Source organism: Dermacentor albipictus, chromosome 1, assembly GCF_038994185.2.
Source record: "Dermacentor albipictus isolate Rhodes 1998 colony chromosome 1, USDA_Dalb.pri_finalv2, whole genome shotgun sequence".
Classification (NCBI taxonomy): Eukaryota; Metazoa; Arthropoda; class Arachnida; order Ixodida; family Ixodidae; genus Dermacentor; species Dermacentor albipictus.
The window spans coordinates 275182345-275194381 of record NC_091821.1 but is presented as its reverse complement, the minus strand read 5'-3'; the positions used below and the strand labels follow the sequence as shown (position 1 = coordinate 275194381).

At 48.6% G+C, this 12037-nt stretch overlaps 1 protein-coding gene across 3 annotated transcripts in view; it reads right to left on the bottom strand.

The window, feature by feature from the left end:
• The window catches only part of LOC135908777 (probable sodium/potassium/calcium exchanger CG1090), a 141007-nt gene that overhangs the window by 76290 nt on the left and 52680 nt on the right, over positions 1-12037 (bottom strand). The window lies entirely within an intron of this gene.

Sequence of the window (12037 nt, the reverse complement as noted above, 5' to 3'; positions counted from 1 at the left end):
GATTTTTGAGACAAGAACGGTACCTGAAATGAAACTGCGCCTGCTATCGTAATAGCCGCTAAATACAGTGAATGTAGTCCGCAGACTCAGCTTTCGATTGATGCCTATCCCGACTCTCTACACATGGCGTAACACTGTTACCAAAAGCGATTTTTGAAACACAGTCGTGCAAACTTACGTGGTATCTGTAAAAACCTGAGCGTATCACTGAGGCAGCGTTGGAAACCGTGGCCGAGTACTTAATCACTTGCACCTATCGTTCCACGTCATGCTGGCAGCGGTTAGATACCGCGGTGCGTGATGTTTCTTTAAGGCCGCGTATATAGCTAGGCCTGAGCTCGACAGTCTCCCACCAGATGGCCGGAACACAAAACTCAAGATTTGGTTTTGGTTTCTTCAGGAGTGCTCTTCAAATATTATATTTTCCATTTTTGCTTCCTACAGTGTAGCAATGGGTTGCTCATTTGTGAAGTCATCGCTTTTATTAGCGGATTTTATTCCTTGGACAACAAAACAAGCATGCGAATGTCTTTGTGTTAAGTTTAAAAAAAAAACTGTCGTGCCTTGTAGCATGGGCATACTCAAGAATTCTGGACATTGCAACGTCACCATTATGCGGAACTTCGCGGCAATGCACATGCGTAACTGAATGCGCGAAATTTTAGAAAATTTTATTCCAATATACATCGGCCGAGTATCAGCCAGTTTCAAATGACTGCGCTGCGAAGGTAGTCCCTTGTAACAACATATACATTTATGGCACTTAGTCGGAACATTGGTGGTGCATAAAGGCAGTGTTTTGATCGGGAATGGGCGGTTATGTCACACGGCAGGAGCAGATGGTTTTCTACCCTATGGGCAGAGGGCACATTGACTTGAAGAAGCGCCATATTTAAACCGTAAAGCAATCTATTACAGGGGCGCTATTCTGGACATTCCGCCATTTTCTTAGATGCGTGACGTAGGCGCGGCACAAACAAAATGGCGCTGGTAGCCCCGTTTTGCTTACGTAACGTGACGCCAACTTGACGTTTCGCCTAAGAAACTGAAATGAAGGCACTGAATGTAGCGTTATCGGTAAAGCAAAACAGTTTTCCTCCGCAGTAAAAATAAAGCAGCTATCTCAAAGCGTATGATTTTTCCGTCTAAAACGCTCCTCGCTTCCGTCGTCTGCTGCGTACAAGCCATCGCCTGCTTCAACAGCTAGGATGCGTGTCCCCGGAAAATGGAATGAGTCATAGCATGTTGGTGCCAACGCGCTTGTTTGGTTGCTTGAGACAACATACGCGACATACCAGTGGTGACGCACGCACGTTCTAGGCCACGTTATCGCTATCTCGTGAAACGCAAGTGACTCAGCCCGACTCGGCTGGCTGAGAAACGGCCGTATATCACCGATAGCGTTGCGGGCGCCAGAGATATCCACTAGCGCGACGCAAGCGCCGGGGCTGCCATCTCTTGTTCATTTCGCTGGTTACTCGCACCGCGGGAGGAAACTTCAAGGCGCCGCCTTGCATACATTTCTTTTTATAAATTAGAAAAAGGCCGTTGTCATAACTTCTGATTGTGCGAAAAGGCATTAATCTTGATTACAATACAAATGCAGGAGTGAAAAGTGGACAACATTGCCGAAAGCTTGCCATGTTCAACCAATATTATTTCGTATAAACGCGTTCTGTTAAAAAAATGATGGCCCCAAACACAAATGCCAACACCACCCGAGAGCGATGCAAATACTATGAGCACGCGTTACGAAACAAATATTTTCGTGGCGTCAAACGACGGGGAGAATGTGGCGATACGCATTCCTCTCGGCTGCCATTGCATATGGCTGCTCATTAGCATAATTCGCGCGGCTCGTCGCAGCAAAAATTATGGCGGAAAATCTCAGCAATGGCGGCCCAGCGCAACGTCACGCATCGTCAAAATGACGTTTACGAAACAGCCCTTCCTGTGACGCTCCTGACGAGATATTCCTTCAGCCAATCAGCAAGCTGGCACGGCACATATCTTGGATCGCCACCACATATTCGGGCAATTGCACATGCATTGCACTGGTTGTGCATGCTACCGCTGATATTCTTTTTGAAGCGCTAACATCGCAATATAGCTGCCAAGGACCAAAGAAATGTGTTAGTCCATAAAATTTGCAGCTCCACGTAGCGTTTCGTCATCTTGATGAAAACGCAAAATTGCATTTTGTAATACTTCCGCTTCCCGGCACAAATTTCAAAACATGTGACCTCTCGACAGCCAATCAGAGAGTAAACATGGCGGATAATGGCGGCCGTGCAGCCGCCATGTGTGTCCAGGGGCCGAATCTTATAACGGTTCGGTTGGGGAACCGTTCCTTTGGCCTCACCTGATTGGCCAAAATTTTTATAACGTCACAGGTTGTCAGAGGCAGCGGGGCGGTATCGCAATTTTCGAATACGTCACGCATCTGTCAATCATCTTCAAAGAGAACCGGTCGTAGGAACCGGCGAAGGGGTAGTCCGCTTTGGGTTCCGTTGCTGTGGCTTGGCTTTGGCTTGTGACCCTGGCCGCGCGCGCCGGTCGCGCGACCCCGGAGACACGCGGGCGTCGCGCGCGCGTGCGTTGGTTGCTTCGGAGGCTATTACTTGCCTTCGTCGTCTGCTTGGCGTTCTTCTTTCGGTGTCGACCACGGCTGGAAGCGCGATACGCATTCGAAGAAGTGACGGATAATGAGTTGCACCACCCTTGCTGGCTTTCTAAGTAAACCTTTTGCAGGCTACGCTATCAAATGTAGGGGACTCAGGTGCAAGCGTACGAGTGGCCATTCCACGCAGAGGAAGGAATATTGCGCGCTGCGGTTCATCGCCACTGGCCTGCAGCTCCCAGAGGTCGGTCAGACGTGAAGCATTCATCGGAATGACCTAGATCTCTGCTGCCGACACCGTCCACAAAGTTGCTCTCGCAATTACTGTGTTGACCGGTTGAAGGGCTGGGTCAGCTTTCCCGTGACCTCAGCTTCAAAGCCAATGCCAAGGAGACATAATATATATATATATTTGCATGTTGAGATCGAATTCTCAGTGCTATCGCCAGCGTGAATAGCTTGCAGATCGCCGTTCAGCAGTCAGAAGGGTTCAACCTAGGCTGGTTCAGCACTTCCATCGTTCGGCTGATAAAACTATACAGTCAGGACGGGAAGATATTGTGGAGATCTCTTATTTGGCTGCCTTTTTTTTCTCTGGTTCGGGAGTGCCGCACTTTGTTACTCAATTTTACGGCACAGCGCGCACCGTCAGCACCACACTATTCGATCTGACTTCGCGCAGGCAATGCAAGGCCCGTGTATCGTAATGTTCGATTTCAAGTTCCATTGCTTTTATCACGCGACGCGCCGTGGGGCTTAATTAATATTTGGGGTTTTACGTGCCAAAACCACTTTCTGATTATGAGGCACGCCGTAGTGGAGGACTCCGGAAATTTTGACCACCTGGGGTTCTTTAACGTGCACCTAAATCTAAGCACACGGGTGTTTTCGCATTTCGCCTCCATCGAAATGCGGCCGCCGTGGCCGGGATTCGATCCCGCGACCTCGTGCTCAGCAGCCCAACACCATAGCCACTGAGCAACCACGGCGGGTGCCGTGGGGCTTATCGCAGGGACAGCGGCAGCGCGGCGGCGAGCGAGTTATGTCCGAGCCGATGACAAAGGGCGAAAAAAGATCGAAAATTGATATAGTCGGCTAGTAAAGGTGTCCCTAAGAACCAGTTCACGGTTTTGTCGCGCTCGCTACTTGAGAAGTGCCGGCAGTGCGTTCCTGTTGCGTGCATCCTGCGAGCTCCTGGTAGCAGACGACATAGCGCTGCGCTCTGCCAACTCATTTACGCTTGCGATACCGCCTGTCGGCTGAAAATAAAAAAAGAATGACATTAATAAATTACTTCTGCATTGCGTAAACGCCCGGCACCACACGTTTATACTTCCGAACTTGGCGTATAATATTAAATTTATATTTTACATTTATTTAGCAAGCGGAAACATTCTGCAATTCCTCGATTAGCTCGTCATATAATGACGTACACTTCAGAGGTGGCACCAGTGGCACCCTCTCATCTATTGGTCGCGTCCTACCCTTCTTCCACCGCCGGCTTGGGAGTGGCACATCTAGTGACGTAAGCGGCGAAGCGAACGGTTCGTATTCCGAACCGTTATAAGATTCGGCCCAGAATAGCGCCCCAGCTGGAGTATAGAGAAAGAAATCCTACAAGAGGAGACACTCTGCGAAAACTGGTAACAGGAAATACGTCACACTAGTATTAACGCCGACCGTTTGCTGCCCCCAGCATCGAAAAAAAAGAGAATGTGAAATGAAGTTAACAGGCACTGTTTCATTTTTTTATTGATTCCCAGCAAAACTAAAAATATCTGCGTATAAATTACATTATACCTTGCGGCTTACTTTTCTTCCGTTGCCTAGCGACAGGCGCATGACGAGCCAGATGCATGCGTCATTCGTCAGACACGCCGCCGAAACGAGCGAGACCGGCTGCGCATATGAACGTTGGCCTGTTCGGCGACCCGGCTGCCTGTTTTTCTATTTTTGGATTTAGCCTGGTTTGTTGGGCTCCCGGCGAGTTCTTGTGTTCTTTCTGCACTTCGACACGGCAACCCTGCACTATTGGACTACGGCAAGGTGAGAAATTTTGTTCGACAGTCTGCGACTCATTTCAAGCAATTAGGCTTACGGCACGGAACCGAGACTTATGACGCAGTTAGCGAAAAACAGCTCGGCAGTCGTAGCACAGTTAAGCTGAATTAATGACTCGCACTGGGAGATGTGTGTGATGCTTCCTATGAGCCCCAACATTATTTTAACATATTTCGGTAGTTTTTGGGCACGCTGGTCGCACAGGGCGCTGTGACGCCGTTTCGCGAGCACTGAATCTCACTGGGACAAGTTCTGGCGCTTTCTCTAACTCCCAACATTATTGTAACTAATTTCGTTACTTTTTGGAGTACTTTCCAAGCGCAGTGGCCGCGCCTGGCGTTGTGACGCGGTTAGCGAAAAGCAGCTCGGCCTTATTACGCAGTTAAGTTTCGCGCTTTAATGCACTGACAAGTTGGTGGAGCTTTCTCTGACGCCCAACAGTGTTGAAAATTATTTGCAGTACTTTTTCTGTTACTTATGAGGCACGCTCGCCGCTCCTGTTGTGACGCAGCAAAAAGCAGCTCGGCCATGGTGACGCAGTTTGGCGGGTACTGAATCTTACTGCGAAAAGTTTGTGACAATTTTTAATGGCCCGCAACAATTTAAGCCTTATTTTGGTACTCACACTTGTCGAAAACGCGACGAGCAATTGCCAAGAATGATAACACGGGAGCGTGTCGCTGCGCCGGCAGAACGCTCAAGATCATGCCAAGGAGCCTAAACGTCTCAAACTAGAAAATTCGGCCTTCTGAACAACTGAAGACGTGCTTTGCACGCACGCATTTGTCTTGAGTGCGAGTAGCACGAATTCTGCGCGCGCGCAGCATGGTCTGGCTGAGAGCCTGTGTTGTGGCCACCATAGAGAAAGAAATTTCAACAAGAGCGGACACTCCCATAGAGCCCAGCGGCCGAATTGACTGTAGCACCCCAAGCGGATGTTGTTGACTTCTTCCGGTTTCGGTTTTGGGCGCGCGCGTTTTGAACACCAGTTGGTACCCGCCGCGCTGGCTCCGCTGCTCGGCACGGCATTCATTTTTTTTTTCGCTTCTGCTGAACCTCGCGTGGCCTTGGCGTGGAATCGTTTCGTTATTAAGTAGAAATGATTGCGATTGAACTTTACAAGACTGTACCGAATCTGTCAGGTGCAATTTCATAAAGAAAACGAAAGACGTCTTCTGAAATGATGAAATGTTTATTTTGCTCTATATAAATGCTCGTTCCGGGCTTCTTCTGCACTCATCCAAAGTTGCGGCACCAGGTAAGCAGCAGTCATTGCCGTACGATGCTCCACCGGATGCCATCAGCTGAAAGAAAGTAAATTACAAGCATGTATCATTTCGGTATATTGACCTAACAGGAGTATTGCGTGTAGAGGCGAAACGTGCGTAAGTGGTGAATGAGCGGCATTACAGATAAATTCAGTTTTACGTACATTTCGCAGCAAAGACAATGCCATAAAATCTGAACATCCGATATTCAAGCACCCCTCCTTTCCCGGGCATTATTTAAGTGCACAAATACACGAGTGACTGCGCGTTTCCAAAACAACTTGGCCTCAGTCGACAGGATGGTACGCCAAGTACACAAAGGTGGCTACAACACAGGCTCAGCCAGACCATGTTACACGCTCGAAGAATGCCTTCTAATCGCACTCAAGTCAGACTCGTAGGTGCAAAGCCTGTTTTCAGTCGCTCAGAACACATAAATGGCATGTTCTTGAGCTCCTCCGTGTTATCTTTTACGCGTCCTGCCGGCGCATGCAACACTCCCGTGTTATCACTCTCGGCAATCGCTCGTCGCGTTTTCGAGAAGCGTGAGTACCGAAATAAGGTATATGTTGTTGCAGGGCTATAAAATGCGTCACAAGCTTGTCCCACTAAAATTCAGTACACGCAAAACTCACTCACTACGGCTGGCTTGCTTTTTTGCTAACAGCTTCACAACCCCAGGCGCGGCGAGAAAGCCTCAAGATATCCCAAAAAGTTACCAAATAAATTACAATACTTTTTCGGATCAGAGAATGCGTCACGAACTTCTACCATTAAGATTCAGTACACGCGAAACTAACTGCGGCACATAGCCGAGCTGCTTTTCGCTAACTGCGTCAATAAGCCGGGCGCGGCAACCGTGCTTCTAAACTACACCAAATATAACGACGCTAGATACAATAATGTTGGGGACCACAGAATGCGCGAAAACTTGTCTGTCTTAGGCGCTACGACGTAGTACACGCATGTAGTACACGCAAATGCGTCACACGGCCGAGCCGGTTTTCCCTTACTGCGTCAATAAGCCGGGCGCGGCAAGCGTGCCCAAAAACTACCGATATAAGTTACAGTAATGTTGGGGCTCACAGAAAGCGTCGCAAACATCTCCCAGGACGAGGCATTAACTCAAATTAACTGCGTCAGGACGGCGGAGCTGTTTTTCGCTAACTGCGCCACTCGAACTAAGCCTAGATGTGCTTAAAATACGCCGCACACTGTCAAACACAATTTCTCACCTTGCCGTAGTCCAGTAGTACAGTGGTGCCGTGTCGAAATCCAGACGATACGCAAGAGAAGCATAGAGAAGGCCGGGAGCCCCCCAAAAAATGGGCTATGTCCAAAACAGACGGGTCGCCGAGCAGGCGAGCTTCGCACGTACGACCGGCCTCGCTCACTCATGCGGCTTGTCTGGCGCATGACGTATGCGCGCGTCTGGCGTGCCGCTAGCTTGTTGCTAGGCAACGCAACAAAAAGTTGCAAAGTACAAGTTCATTTACACGCAAAACATTTTCACTTTTAGTGGGAAGGAATAAAAAAGATAAAACGTTGTGTGGAAGTTTATTTCACATTCTTTTTTTCTGATGCTCGCGCCAACTAACGGTTGTTGTTGAAACTAGGCGTGACGTGTTTCCTGTTGCCAGTTTTTGAAGAGTGTCCCCTCTTGTTGAATTTCTTTCTCTATGTGGCCACCACTGTGCATTCGTAGCGTACTATCGCGTCGGTCGTAGGAAAGTTCTGGAAACGCGCAGTATATAGCCGTCTTTCGTGCTCTTAAAGTGCAGAAAATAAGGCGCGGGAAGAGGGGAATGCTTGTATATAGGATGTTCTCGTGATATGTACGGCATTGTATGGGATGAATAGAGTATTTTCTACGCCGTGTATGTAAAAGCGAAGTGCTCTTGTTTGTAATGCCGCCCATTCATCACTTTCGCACATTTCGCCTCTACATCCAGTATTCGTTTATGTTAATACCAAAAAAACGCTTGTAATTGTTTCAGCTGACGTCGTCCGGTGGAGCTTCCCACGGGAACTACTGCTACTTACCTGGTGCCGCAATGTTCAATGCACAAAGCCCGCAACAACATTTATATACAATAAAATAAACTTTTCCTAATTTCAGAAGGCGTCTTGCGTCTTTATGACATTGCACGTGGCACATATTCGATGGAGGCTTGTAAAGATTGTCCGCAATCAATTTTAATAATAAACCGATTTCGCATGAGAACCGCGCGCGATTGAGCTGTAGAAGAAAAAAAAATTGGCAGTGGCTTAGCTCGGCTATGCGAGGATATACGTAGCGAAAGCTAAGGCATAGCATGGTTAGCGTTGGTAACATCCAGGTTAGTCTGGTTTATCTATGTTGCGGCGTTTAGCCAGTCGTTCGGTGCGCTGTTCGTCTGTTTCCTGGGCGATTCGTTTCCTCTTCATCTCGTTCTGGTGTCGATTCCAGGCCTCCTCCTGCTTATCAGAATTGTCGCCGTCCATACTGCCACCTCAACTGTGGTTGCGGCGCACGCGAGCTCTCCTTTTCAATCCGACATGTTATGAGGCATGCGACGCGGCTGGCGAAGCCAGCGGAGGCGAGCGCAACGATGAGGAACGCTGTGTGACGTCATGCCAAACGGCAGCCGCGGATGGCGCGGCGCTGCGGCGGAACACTCGGCTCGGTGCTACTAGTGGCGCATGTGCAGTAGTGAATAGGAAGCGAGGGAGAGAGAAATGTCCGCGGAGAGGCGCACGTTGTGACGTCATGTGCCTCCTCAGAGCACCACCACGGCGAAATCTCAAGTTCGCGGCCAGTAAAGCTTTCGCTTTTAAAAAACCGATCAGCGCAGCCGGCGCAACGCGTACCAGCGAGCGTTGAAAATGCGCGCGCACAAAACAGAAACCGGAAGTCTGTTTGCACGCGCATGCTTTTGCGAGGCAGTAGAGAAGGCGAGGGAGTGTATATGCGTGTACACGCCTTGAGCGTGCTTGCGTGTGTACTAGCATTTGCGTGTGTGCGCGCGTTTGTCTCCGCATTTGAATATGCGTGCACACGAGTGCGTGTATGCGTGTGCGAGCATACACGCGTTTGTGTGCGCGTGCAGTCCTATGTGCCTGCGTGCGTACATTTTTGTGCGTGTGTGCACGCGTGGACGCGTATAAGTGTGAATGCGGGCGAACGTGTGTCTGTGTGTGTGTGGGTTTGAGAGCATACTCTCCAGGATGAATGGGATACACAGTTTATTTAAACCCGTATTTAAATCTACGAGACAAGAACGAATGAATCTGCATTTATAGCACTATCTCTTTCTGAAAGCGAAATCAACGAAAAGAAAACCGCCTCCACCGTCAATATCGCCGCCCAGATTTCGTCACGATGGCACCGTCACTATCGGCACGGCTCCGTGAGCAGCTACCAAGCTGTTCACCTTCGTTATCGTCCTTTCCACGGCAGCAGCTCGTTGTCTTCAAGCCAGCGACGCGCTAAACCTGTACCATCATTGCGTTATGCGTCGCTTCTACGACCAAGCAAGCTTTCGGCGGCACACGTTCGCTGGTATATTGATATTAAAAATTGGAGGACGCTTAAGCTTCGCCTTCAAGAGTGGGACGCGACAGCGTTCCCGTCGACCCGCCAAGGGGTATAAGACAATGCGCTACGGCACAGCGATCACTTACGATGCGCCCCGCATCGGACTTAGCGCCCACCTATCACGCGGTGAGCGTCGAGCAACGCAGCGTTCGGCGCGGCTACGAAACGTGCGCCTGAGCGAACGGAACGAACCAAAGAACTCGGTGTCTCGGAGGGGAAACGATCTACGCCAGCCAAACGTCGTGATCGGCACGGGCAGAGAGATAGTAATCTAAACCGGGAGCACGGCGAAGCGTCGTCAGGGGAGAGGGAGTCCCGCGACGCGCCTGGCAGTGGTCCCAATGCGGGCGCGGCGCGCCTCCTGTCGGGGCAGCGCCGTACATTGAGAGGAGGGAGTCTTCTGTGTTTGCCGCAAGATGGCTCTGCGTGTGCGGAAAGCGCAGAAGAAATGCAGCGGAAATTCACTTCGCAACTCGTGTAATTGCGACTTCTGTACGTTACATGTTCATAATTACCGATATACACCGCATTATAACTTTCCACGGCTCGTTTCGAAGGCAACACCGCATTCACTAGAGGCGCGTTTGCACCGCTTGGAAGCATCGAACTCGTGGCTGAGTGGTAGCGTCTCCGCCTCACACTCCGGAGACCCTGGTTCGATTCCCACCGGGCCAATCTTGGAAGTTGCTTTTTATTTATGAAGCGCCTGCCGTGATTTATCGCTCACGGTCAACGCCGCAAACGCCGACACCGACGCCGACGACACCGGCTTTTCTGCGGCACGAGCTCCTTAACGCTATCGCGTTGAAATTGAACTGCTTGCGTTCGAATAAACCGCGGTAATAAAAATCGACAGCGGCCTGGCCACCAGGAACACGCTCACGGAGCCAAAGTGAAGACGTCACAAAAGGCTACGTGCGGTCAGGTTGACTTTACAGACGTTCTTCTTCTGCGTCAGTTACGCTTTCCGAGACCGTTTCATCGGAAAATATTTGTTTGCATAGCTCTTACAGAAGCATGTTTAATCGAAATGTCTTCGCTCGGCTAGATAACCTCGAGGATGGGCTCCAAACTACTCATCCACCGTGGTTGCTCAGTGGCTATGGTGTTAGGCTGCTCAGCACGAGTTCGCGGGATCGAATCCCGGCCGCGGCGGCCGCATTTCGATGGGGGCGAAATGCGAGAACACCCCTGTACTTAGATTTAGGTGCACGTTAAAGAACCCCAGGTGGTCAAAATTTCCGGAGTCCTCCCCTACGGCGTGCCTCATAATCAGAAAGTGGTTTTGGCACGTAAAACCCCTATAATTTTAATTTTTTTCCAAACTACTCATTTTCTTTAGCCATTTAAGATCAATACTTGTAAATATAATTAACGTAGCTTCGTTAATAACGCATACAACGTCTCAACTTACTCCATATTAGAGGTAACCAATATAAACACTCGAATGATAAAATGATCTCGCCAAGACTTATATTGGATAGTATTTTTATTTGGTGCAGTTAAAAACAGCCGGCATATTGATAGTGCAGTAGGCTTCCTATGAAGCAAGTGTGAAAGCATGGACAGGTTTTCTTGACGCAAATGAGGTTCATGAGCTTAAACGCACGTGCCCAGCCGTGCACTTCTGCATTATACAAGAAGCACCTCAGCGCTACCGTACATCACAGAAGGTGTGTGAGAACATTGTGTGCGCTCCCGATTATATTTCTGAGCGTTGCTGGCATCAGTCTCGATTTCCTCGCGTCATTCGGAATAAAAAGTGGGGAGACGCTTAAGAGGAGGAGGCGGAAAAACATTTATTAAAAAAAAGAAACGACATGCAGGTGTCTTTGTCCTTGTGAGGGAGGCGCCCTTAGTCCAGGGCTCCTGCGGCTCTTGCTTAAGCTTTGCCATTAAGAGGAAGCTTTAGCTCGGGCCCATCTCCAACGCGGCCTATTCAAATACATGTAAAACGCAAAAACTTTTTCTGAGATAACCCGTCGACTGATTTTAATGAAATTTGTTACAATTGAGAGAGAAAGTTCAGTTCTAGTGACTGTTAGAAGCTAAATTTCGATTTAGGGCCTGAATTTTGTTAAAAGGATTTTCAGAAATTCGAAGGTTTGAAAAAAAAAATAGAAGCACGGAGTTTACAAATTAATAGCTCTCGCTCAAGAACAGATATCGCGGTTCTGTAAAACGCATCCATTAGATCACTGAAAGCGGACAAATTTGATGTCATTTCATATATTACGTGAATGTGTTACGATGTTCACCAGGGTTCTGCAAAGTATCTCCATATTACTAATTTTTTGAGATTCATGTGTAACATATCAATTGTACCCGCTTTAGATGTACTATTAGATGGAATTCACAGAATAGTGGTATCGTTTTTCCTTGCTGAGTTGTAGAGTTATAAACTTGTCGTTTTCTGAAAATATTCGATTTTTTCCATATTTTTAATAAACAATTGACGACGTAAATTAAGAATTCGAAACCAACAGTCACTAGATTTGAAGTATTTCTTTC